This window comes from Amblyomma mixtum, chromosome 1, assembly GCF_055824585.1.
Source record: "Amblyomma mixtum isolate Tamu chromosome 1, ASM5582458v1, whole genome shotgun sequence".
In the NCBI taxonomy this organism is placed as follows: Eukaryota; Metazoa; Arthropoda; class Arachnida; order Ixodida; family Ixodidae; genus Amblyomma; species Amblyomma mixtum.
The window spans coordinates 192,015,892-192,027,691 of record NC_143012.1 but is presented as its reverse complement, the minus strand read 5'-3'; the positions used below and the strand labels follow the sequence as shown (position 1 = coordinate 192,027,691).

Genomic DNA, 11,800 nt, shown 5'->3' with positions numbered 1-11,800 from the left:
TATTTGTATTTGATGTTGAGAAAATACTGTTGCATGCCCCTAAATGTTGTATTTAATGTAAACTTGTTTTACACAGGTGCGATTACTGAGAAGCAGGGGGTTGACCAGGCTGAAGCACTGGGATTTATTCGAAGGTGGCTGCCGGGGTCAGTTGACCGAGGAGGCGGCAGGAAGAGGAGGTATGCCGAGGAGTTTAGGCAACCCCTCCAACCTGCCGTCTCGGCAGCCACCCAGCCCAGCGCTGGCTCTTCCCCCTGCTCGCTCGCCCTGCCCTGCACCCCACCCCAGGCCCTGCCTGGCACCCTACCCCAAATCGAGCATCCCACCCAAAGTCCTGCCTCCCACCCAGTCCTTGCCCCCACCCAAGCCCTGCCCCGCACACCAGTCCTGCCCCGCACACCAGTCCTGCCCCGCACCCTTGCCCTGCCACGTACCCCACCCCTGCCTCGCACCCAAGCACAGTACCCCACCACTAGCCCTGCCCAGCACCCCACCATGAACCCTGCACAGCACCCTACCGCAAGCCTGGCACCCCACTTCACCACGAGCCCGGCACTCCATCCAAAGTCCTGTCCCCTTCCGAACCCCTAGCCCTCCCTGCCTAGCGCACCTCACGTTTCAAAAAGATTTTCAAAAATAACAGCGCGAAAAACGGGGATGAAGGGTAGAAAAACACAGGGCAAGCACTGTCCTGATCAGTGCTTGTCCTATGTTTTTCTACCCCTCGTCCCCGTTTCTCGCGCTGCTATTTTTGAAATGTATCACCAACTCGCCCGCCTAGCTTTCGTGTTGAAAAAATAAAGATCTTATTTTGTGAATACTTTTGGTTGCCTCATTTCTTGCTTACCTTCCTGTGGGTTGGTAGGTGGAATTGTACCATATTTTCGAAAAGTAACCAGGGTGCATAGTTTGCATCACAGTTGTATAAGGGAATCCTTAATTCCCTAACGATGAGTTCTGGACGGTGAGGAGATCCTAGGGTTCTTACCCTACATATGTTTGTTAATCCATGCAAGAAGCCAGCCACGCAGCCTGGTTACTTTCGAAGACGATCGAAAATGCTGGTCAGTAGCCAGCGGCTGGGTTTGCATGCGCCAGCGTTCAAAAGCTGGATGCCATTATTCGAAAGCTGGAAACCATTATTCGAAAGCTGGATGCCATTATTCGAAAGCTGGAAACCATTATTCGAAAGCTGGATGCCATTATTCGAAAGCTGGAAACCATTATTCGAAAGCTGGAAACCATCATTCGAAAGCTGGATGCCATTATTCGAAAGCTGGAAACCATTATTCGAAAGCTGGCTACCAATGTTTGAAAGCTGGCTACCAATGTTTGAAAGTTGGATACCAGTATGAGACCTTTGCTGGCCCATGCTGCAGAACGAACATTGGTCTTGCGTTGGCCGCTTGATTGGCTGAACGTTGGCCCAAAACTGGCATGAAAGTAGGGCCAATGTGTGATGTGGTAGCGCTCGGCCCAAATGCCAGTGTAGGACCGATGTTCGTGCCAATTTTTGCCAACAGTTGCCCGACGTTTGACCAATGTTGTTGTGCTGCCTGGGATGCTGGCAGGCCCAGTGTTTGTAAGGACACTCACATCCAATGCATTTCTAACAGGCAGGCCAAGGCTGGCATTTTCAGTGCATAACGCAGCAACCTGTCAGCCAAGATAAACAAAACTTGACAGTGGACTTAGCTTAAGGCTTTCATCAGTGCATACTTACGTGTGGCTCACTGTTCGTACAGATAGTACTCGAGGCACTTAGTGTTTCAGTCACCTGGGAAGAAATAGCACACAACTTGACAAACTTTTAAAGGCGTATGATCACACACATTTCCATTGCAGATAAAAGCAGGACTGCAAGAATCTTCCATGCAAAATTCAGCCTGCCGAAACACGTACAGCGCAGTTTTGAGCTTGACTAGACACTGTAGTGTATCAAGGATAATGAGCAGCATGCATGCTTACGTTTTGTTCAGATATTGAGTGCAAATGTGCTGCAGTGTCCTCGCTGTTGGAGGACATCTGTAAAAGGGCAATGCAACAAGAGTGAGATAGCATAATATGGTTGCATGTGAATACAACAAGCACACCCTGCACTTGCACATACATTACTACTGGAGGCCACGCCAGATGTCGGGTGCTCAGTGCCAGCAGCTTCCTGAAAATAAAAATTGGGTATGAGGGAAAGATAGGCACAGTAACTACCTTAATCTTGGTTGGCACCTGGACCGTGCTGAGAAAGGAGTGAAAGAAGGGAGAGAGGAACAGCTTGCTAACTTACAAAAGGCAAGAACAATGAGCTTGCTTTATGAGCATGTAGCATGGCAGCAAGCTAGAATGCAGTACACGTATGTAAAAATCACCAAAATTAGAATGTTAATGCTTGCGTGCAAAGAGCGGGAGGCTTTGGTGTGATTTATGTGACCAAGCTTTATTAACTCAAGATGTTTATCTAGGTAACACAGCCTAATCTGCAACAAGGATATCTGTCCTATCTTTTTCTCCATGTTTTGCACTCTAGATACAATTCTTTACACGGCCGTTGCAGTGGCTGAGTAGTTATGGTGCTCGGATACTGACCCGAAAGGGATGGGTTCAATCCTGGCCTCGGAGGTCGCATTTCGATGGAGGCGAAATGCTGGAGGTGTGTGTACAGTGCGATGCTGGCGTACATTAAAGAACCACAGGTGGTCGAAGTTATCCAGAGAACTCCGCTATAGCGTCCCTCATAGCCTGAGCCGTTTTGCAACACTAAACACCATAAAACCAAACAATTCTTACATTATGTGGAGGCGTTTGCTGCGCTGTGTCGCATGCTTTATTTTGAGCATCACTGGTCATGTGTTGTTTCTGAAATGGAAATAAACTCATTTGAGTCACAAAGTTTTCATCTACATGCTTCATATGCTGACCTTCCGTTTCGCTGCTGGCGGATCATCGCGCATCATCGCGCATTAGACGCCTGCGTCCGTGGATCACCTAAAAACACAAGAAAACATTGTCATAAGCGATCCATAAAAGGCAAGCTTTCAGTCAACAGGCATTGGCAAAGTCAAGCAGTCACGGGCATGCATTAGTGCAAAAGCCCTCGCAATAACAACCAAATAAAAATTTACTGTGTACCATCAAAATACATATCCCCTAAGGGATCACACAAACAGAACCAAACAATGCTGAGCCATCTACAACAATGGTACAGCAGTGCAAGGGGGGGGGGGGGGGCTACTTGTGCTTCCCCTGCAACATTAGCACCAAGTAAAGGCATCCTTCTGGGCCCTTTAAATAAATCCTGGGGGGGGGGGGGGGGGGGCAAAATGAAGGGGCGGGGGTATGACAGGCGAGATGGGTTTTCTCTGAACCCGTTTGAAAACTAGGGCACGGTCTCACACACTTCACTCCAAGATAAATTTGCGGGAGGGGCCTAGCACGAGCGGCATCTCGAGCCTACCCTCCCTCACAACACAGAAGTGCGTGTGCCAGAGTCGCAGGAACCGCGCCTAGCCATCTGTTTGCAGCCGGTCAGGCAGATACTGCCAGATGACGAGACGAAGGCTCTGCAAAGTTGGCGCCAGGATAAATAAACTGCTGGTAATGTGATAATGTGAACGATCAGTCCCACGCTCAGACACTTCTTGATGTTGTAGAAATGGTTAACATTTAACATGCTACTATCTCTCTCATTTGTGCATTAGTCTAAGCACCGACAACGTCGATTTACCGCGGAAAATAGCAAAGCAATTGTGGAAACCTAGCGCGTACCTTTCGTTCGTATCCTAGGCTGAGCATAGGCAGCGGGTTCCTTTCCGTCCGCTTCCCATCCACGAAGTGAGCCGAGCATACGGGTGAGCTCGTTGTTGGCACAAAGCTTTTCCTGTTTACCAGTGCTGTCCACTGTCGATTCAAGTCCGGGTCGGCAGGAAGACGGTGTAACATAAACATATCGCAGCCGCACTGAGATTTCGGCGTGGCATGCTGTGCGCAGACGCTGGTGGCAATTTTTCTTCGTTTATGCTGCGTATTGCCGCAGCCCACGACCGCGCAGTGCTGGCCAGATGAAGTTGGTGTTGCGTACGACATTTCATCATTCACCACAAGACAGCAAACACGTATTTCACCACAGTAAACAAACGGACGACCGGGAGAACGTTGTTCCGCGCGCCGGATTATCAGCCCAGGGGAGGATGGCAACAGTGGGGCGTCGCGCGTACGTAGGTGTTCGAGAGTGTTCCTCTCTTTCCCGTCTGCTCCCCGTAAAATGGTGTATAGTACCGAGGCTTGGGCTTCGGGTTTCTCGGCCGAAACGGCCGAGCAGCGTGTTGTCTTTCGGAGGAGTCGCTTTTAGCTGGCCGCGCCGTCCCTCAGGGTATCAGGGGCACGCGTAAACGGTAGCGCCATCTAGTGACAAGACACCAAAGTACAACAACGCTTTGTTGAAGAAATTTTTTATCCATAATTACTGATAACTACGATGGGTGCATTGCGAGCCTTTTTTCGTTCCAAGAAGAAAAACTGCAAATAGATGAAAATGTAACAACTGACTAAAAGCTAGGCAACTGCTCCGCCAGATGTCGTTCTTGCGAGGTAAACACACTGAATTTAGTTAGGCCTAAGAGGTTGAAAATTGCCAAATTATCTGAAAAACATGGGCTAGTTATCGCTCATACCTCTACGCGTGGGCGAGAGTGTCCTAAATAAAAGCGACCCGCTACCATTTGAGCGAGCTATCGCGTCGAAGAATCCAGCGGTGACATGTATTTATTCCGAAGCGGGCGAGCAGGGCGCCGCCATCTTGTCAACGTATCCCGTAACGTGCACGTAGCGCGCGCCGCTTGGCTGCTGACAATGCGGGAGTGAGTTCGCCGACGCCGGCGCGGGCGTTGGGCGCGCGACGCGATTTCGCGGGTAAAAAACGCTCCATGCGGGCCAGGCTTAATACTCCAATAATATTCGACTGAGCCAGAGTACCCGGGTTCGAGTCCGACTGCGTCGGCTGCGTTTCGATGCAAAAGGCACCCGAGTGCTGCGCGATGCCAGTGCACGTCAAAGAACCGCAGGTGGCCGAAATTAATCCGGAGACGTTCACTACGGCACCCCCTTCTTAATTTCTTCTTTCACTCCATCCTTTATCTCTCTCCTTTACGGGGCGGCTCTGGTGTCCACCCTGATATGTGAGTCAGCGGCGTCACTTCCTTTCCTCAAAACCAATTTTCAGTAAGAATGGACTAAAAAGTTTTGTGCAAGCGAACCATTGGTCTTTTGCCGAAAGGCAAATATACCCAGCCTCCGACTTCCTTCATTACCAGGGAACAACACTTATGGCACCGTCTGCAAACGCGGACCATAGCTACCCCCTCTCTGCTCTCTCACTACCGACCTATCACACATTCCTGAACCGCTGTACAATGCTGTTGTGTTGCTGTTGTGACTGAGAGAAGGATGGAAAGGAAATTGCACGGGCCTGCCTACTGGCTCGATCCGAGCCACCACCGCTGCCACGTGCAGACAGAGGAGAGTTAAAAGATCAGAGGAAAGAGAAAAAGGAATGAAAAGACGCTCGTCGCAGCAACAACTGCATCCGCCGGAGTAGACGCTGCTCAAAAAACAGATAAGCGGCCGAAGCCGCGCTCGCCGAAGCGAGTACAATGCGCAAAAAGCGGGCCGGCGCCACTACAAACATCGGAGGACTGGGAGACCTCACTAAGCTCCACGGATCCGGCAAGACAGTAGAGCTAGTGCGCATGCGCAGACGGGCTCCAGCGTACGCCAAGAGCGCCGACGCTGATCGCGTACGCCCAAGAAGTGTCGTTGGAGTTGGGGCTTTAGGCATGAACGTTTGAGCGTGGTGGGGTCGTGCGCGGACCCAGGGGTCCTGGGAGGCCCGAATTCCTCTGAAAAACTTTCTTTTTCTCTCGCTTACAAAAGCTCCGCGTTCGGTGTCAGTGATTGAAATGCGGTACCCTCTTGATACAAGCTGACTGGTGTGTACAAACGGGCCTGGGATGAATTCCCAGCAGACATGAGTCATCGTGAAGCAGAGATGGGGCGAGGACTGGCGACGGCAGCGGCGTCAAGTGGTCGAGTCTTCACTCGGGCCGCCGGACGGAGTGGTGCTGCGAAAGGTCAAGCTGTTGCTGACAGGCGCTGTCAGCGCGGCTGACAGCGCTGACAGCGCCTGAAACGCCTGCGAGGCGGTTCAAGCGTCTAACGAAGCCTAGCCAAGTGTAAGGGAGCTTTCGCTGCGACTAACTAGATTGAGAAGAGTACAACCACTGCCCATTTTTTTTAGAGCGCTCTTTTTTGAGAGACAGTGCCTCCGACGATGTTTGCCTTTCCGAATGAGACAGAATACTGCGTGCACGCGTCGTGTGTCTGCGACAAGCAGAGATTTTCGCTTTAGTTACCGGACAAATGCCTGAAGATGCTGCAGTGCATAATCGCGGAATGCCACTAAGCACTAAATTCTGTCTATGCCTTGCAACCTTTGAAAAACGAGGTGCTTTTTTTTCGGAAGCTGCGGCCTATGCCGTGCCACAGACGCACAAGAAATGGCAGTAAATGTTTAAGGCCTAAGTTTGTTAATGCCATTATTTTCGGAGTTGGTGCCACACGCCCATTATACAAAGCAACGAAGACTATAATCCTTGCGTGGCGGTCAGAAGTTTCTCCCGAATATAAACAGTGCAAATGAGCAAATATTTTTGCAATGTTGTTCAAATCTGATATAAAAGACTTTCAAGCTAATTGCGGCAACCTGCATTTGGAGAATGCAAAAGCACTGACGCCTCTACGGCCCTCTTTCTCGCGTTTATACTCTCTGCTCTTGATTAGAATCGCATTGACCTTCATTAGCACATTAATTAGCTATTTAGTTGATACTAATTATAATCGATTGGTCATCCTCATTGATTGCGGTTATCAATTGCAATCACTTTGTTTTACACTTTTCTTCATCACCGTAATCAATCACATTCACTCTGGTTACACCCATTTTCATCTGAATCACGCATTTTCATTTTCCAAGTTTGGTGCTATTGCTGCTTTCCAGTCAACCTACTATATCTCCGTCCAGCCTATTCGACCGACCGTCCAACGACTCTTGCTCCTGATTAATTAACTAAATAATCTATGTGAATCAAACTTCAATGTTCGATTAATTATCACTCTTCAAACACATTTCAATCCATTGGAGACTTTATTGTCAATCATTTACCAATTTCACACTATTTTTCCATCCACGGTCGTTTTCCCGTCCTCTGCACCGATGTCCACGCTATTTCGACGGTTTTTTGACATTTTTGGCTCTAATAGCTAAGCATGCTATCGACATCAAATTTCTTGCGCCCCATCCTCACATCATTCTCTACCGATGGCAATCATTCGTTTGATATTACCTATTATCAGAACGCCACAAGCGCTGCCAACACGTTTCTATGAAACGACCCCGTCGAGATAGCCAAGTAATGCGTTCGCATTAAAACGATTTACCAAGTGTGGCTGTTCATGCTCGTGAAGTCCTAAAAGCAGCCACAAACTCGCATGTCGGCACACAAGTCTAGAGTATCTGTCCGAAATGCTGGTAAAAATGGCGCCCTTCACATCGGAAATGCGGTATAGATGCCTCATCTCACCTAGAGTAACGCATTGACCATATGCTACTGGTTACGAAGTTGCAACCGAAAAAAGGTGCATGTTTTTCGGCGTATGGAATGTGAACGAGAGTATGCATTGCTCGGTGAATGAGCTGTGGTGATTTCAGTAGGTCGCGAATGGCAGTAAGGCTAACGTCATTAAATATATCCGTGTGGAACCTCCCTAATGGCATTAAAACTTAAAGCATCAAGCACATAAAGCTGCACTAAGCAGGAGACTGAAATCATCTTTTTACCGCGGGAACTCGATCTACACTCTCCGAGCATTCTTAGAAACGTCGAATCAGTATCCCACGCGGCTGATTTCCATATTAAATCGAATTAAACGTCCTGGCTCCCGCCTTTTTTATTTTTTACTCACCTTCGAAAAGAGGAGGAGTCAGCCAACGTGTAGAGATCTTTTCCGCCAGTCGCTTGGTGGCTTCGCTTTCGCTTTTATTTTCTTTTTTAGGTTTCCGTGAATAAATAGCTGCAGCCGCAGACACCATAGCCCCAAATTAAGCCCACAGGAATAAATAGTGGACTCTTTGCTTTCGCGGATATGTATAGTTCGTCTCACAAGGTGTTTGCAGCACTACGGAAGGTAGAGCTCTCTCGTCCAATCAGGACTGCAGAAACACAAAAAATAGTTCCTCGAATATTTGAGGAGTGTATGACTATTAATCAAAACAATAAGCATTGCAACTAAAAACATGCTTTGGACAGGTATATTTAAATGGCAGGGAGTGTTTCAATCACTGGTGATATTACCAGACAAAGCCCGTACGGACACAGCTCTGCGGAGGCCTGCTGCAAGGTAGTGATACGTCGCCACTTTCCAACATGGGGTCGGTCGAGTCTGTTGTGTCTCCTGTGTGCTCTACACCGACAGTGCGCTGTTTCCCCAAGCAGGCGAAGCAGGTGGCTTCGCGACAACAGAGGAATAGATCAGAACAGGTTGCGACAAAAAAAAAAGTGGGGCTAGTCCCTTTGGAACGGGCGTCCGGCTGTCCAAAAACAAACCAAAGAAAGAATAAAAAGACATCAAGCGCCACCTGCTAGAGGTAGAAAGAAGCCACCTGGACATCAGGTGGATCGAGCCACAGGCGCGTAGGAACACACTAATGTAGTGCGCGCCATCCTGATTGGGCGGGAGAGCTCTACCTTTCGTAGTGCTGCAAACATCTTGTGAGACGGAGTATAAGTATCACTCCGCCGATAGCACACAACATCAGCCTGACTACACCTATGCATAGGTGTAACATTAAGGTGTAATGACAGGTGAAACGTTAGGAGAGCAAAAGTGGGCAGAGTGGGTGAGAGAACAAACGCGGGTTACTGACATCCTAGTCGAAATCACGACGAAGAAATTGGCTTGGGCAGGGCATGTCATGCCAAGGCAAGACAACCGCCGGTCCTCAAGGGTAACAGAGTTGATTCCAAGAGAAGGGAAGCGTAGCAGGGGGTAGCAGAAAGTTAGGTGGGCGGATGAGAAGTGCAGTGGCGCGTTGCTTGACCGTGCACCTCTGCGCCAGGCGTGGTAGGAAGACTCCCAGAGATCTGCGCTTACCCATTATCGCTATCCGAAGAACTGCCATCTAAACACCGGGACCGAAGACTAAAAATCCTAGCACACCTTATTCGTAGTTGGCCTATCTACGCAAATGGACATTTATTTCTTTGTACGTTCATTAATGACCTTTCTTTCGTCATTTGATTACTCTTCATTGATTACTAAGGGCTTTGCCATCCTACAATTAATACCAGCATTCCAACCCTCCAGAACAACCGTCTGCATGCTCGAGAATGGCGTTTTTGCTAAAGTTAATAGGAGTGTACTAATACTTTCTACTGTCAGCGTAACTACATTTTGTCTACCAATAAAGCCTTGCCAAAAGAGGGATACTTGCACACTTGTTACGATACCCAGCCATTGATGCTGCCATCTAACATGGTCCGATCACATCAATCCTAGTACAAGCTCCCTTATTCCAATTGGTAAATGAGGATAGGGAATTGAGGGGGCTCGTATCAATACATATATGAAGAAAGCAACATTCAGTGAAGCTGAGAAGACCATAGGGGAGTATTTGTGTTTTTAAAAAAATAGAAACATTCCCCTATGCTTTCCTTGGCTTCAGCGGCGTTTTGGCTTTTTTTTTATACCTACAGCCTAGGAGGTTTACGCTGTGACATCTCTTGAGCATCATCTGTTAAGTTACTCGATTTCAAAACACCCAGCTCAAACTGAGCTCGCCTATGCTAATGCCATATATGACTCAAATCAAACTTTGGTAAAGTCCCGGGTGCAGTTTATTACCAAGCTGCTTACTCTTTCTTGAAGCCCCACTGCAACAACACTAAAGTGAAATCTTAAAACTTCGGCAATGCATGTAGAAGCTCGAGGTTTTTCTACACCATACGCATAACGAATCCTTCTGATACTACTAATGGTTCTTCCAACAACAGCCACCCTAACAGTGTTATGTCTGGATTCATCCTACTGCATTTCAACATGTTTTTTTTTCTCGACCCACATAAAGCTGCATTGGTCTTGGACCTCGTCTTTCACCCAGCATTGTTGCTTACTGGCGTCCTGTTCTTCAAACTGGTCACTGTAGAAGCACACGCAGTAAACGATGAGCCGCCTAGCTCCACCCTTTAAGGGCTTGCCCCTGTAGTATTGTCATTTAGGACGGTTGAGGTTAAATAAATATTGAAATAAATTGGCCTAATAAGATGCTCATTCTTTAACTCACAACGGTGATCCAACACAATCCTATCTGCGTTACGAGTGCGTTAAGAATTTTTCGGATAGTTTATTTCAAGCAATGCCAAAGCATATTTACACAACAGTTGCGTGTTGGCTAGCTTCCAAGTTATATTCAGGTTATCTCTGTGTGGCTTAATCCATGCACTGCATATACGAGGTGTTGCACATATATGATTTTACACAATTAAAAACAAAAAGGCTTTTTAATGAGAAGCACCTTTTTTTCGGTATAGCATTGTCAGTGTTGTAATGCATCAGTATACAGCTAGAGATGTTTTAACTAACAGGCTGGTTAACTAATATTGATTAGTTAACTTTTTACTGTTAAGATCCTGAATTACTAAGAGCCGTGTAGCCAACGGTAAGTAATATCCGTAGAAATTCGAAAACGCAGTTAGCTCAGTGCTGTGGCCAAACAAATTTTGGCTCCAGCGCGCAAAAATACGCCCGCTTTCGAGAATCTTGCGAAGAAACCTGTCCGGAGAGAGGAACTCGTCGAAACAGCCAAACTTTGTTGGACCACAGCACTGAGGGTAACCACATTTTTTGAAATTCTAAGAACTGTTACTGTTTTACTTACGGTGGGCTACACGCTTCTCAATAGTTAATGAGCCCGGATGTAAAAGCTAAAAATTTAACTTTTCAATGCTAGTTAACCACCCTGTTACTAAGCACATCTGAGCTGCATTCTCATGCATCAGAACATTGACAACGCTACGCCGAAAAAATCGCTCTTCTACTCGAAAAGCCTATTGTTAAAAATTGCGTAAAGTCTTAGGTGAAACAACCTGCATAGCTCGACATCCATTACGAGCCCAAGTATGGGTCAGTATTTCCATTGTGCTTGTCTTCTGCCTTGTGTCAAGTGAAGCAGCTGAGAGTCTTCCATTATCTGATACGGTGAAAATGCTAGGTGCTTATCTTTAGACATGTAGCTTTGGTGTGAGTGTGTCATTTGATCCTCATCCTCATCTCAAACGGCTAGCGAGATATGTTTCGGGGCTAATACTTAAAGCGTATATGAAACAATACCTCCTCATCCTCTATAATGAGACCAAAATTACACATACAGTTGTGTTGTCTTGAATGGAGTGTGCTTACAACTGCAGAGATTTTCTTTCAATGACGACAGTGGAGCGCATGGAAAAGCACAAACTTGTACTCAATATTAGCTTACTCATAGAGCTACTGTTTTCCTGATATTAGTAAAACGAAGTGTTTAAATGTAATCTCCTAACGAGGGTTATCGTTTTGTTGCATAAATTTATGGAAGAGAATTTCCCAATTGGCAGCGAGGTGCTTGAAGTGGTAAGAGAATACGTTTACTTAGGGAAGGTACCGGCCGCTGATCCGGATCATGAGAGGGAAATAACTAGAAGGATAAGAATGGGACGGA

General features: G+C 47.3%; 1 long non-coding RNA gene and 1 pseudogene across 1 annotated transcript; both read right to left on the bottom strand.

Annotated features, from left to right (window-relative positions):
* Positions 1–1,609: 1,609 nt before the first annotated feature.
* Positions 1,610–2,098, bottom strand: LOC149370330 (uncharacterized). Its single transcript, XR_016285709.1, has 3 exons — positions 1,969–2,098; positions 1,724–1,777; positions 1,610–1,656 (listed from the first exon to the last, which is right to left on the bottom strand). It is a non-coding gene; the product is annotated as an uncharacterized LOC149370330 (long non-coding RNA).
* A 625-nt stretch (positions 2,099–2,723) lies between these two features.
* LOC149370329 (uncharacterized) lies at positions 2,724–4,080 on the bottom strand (annotated as a pseudogene).
* Between the last annotated feature and the right edge of the window lie 7,720 nt (positions 4,081–11,800).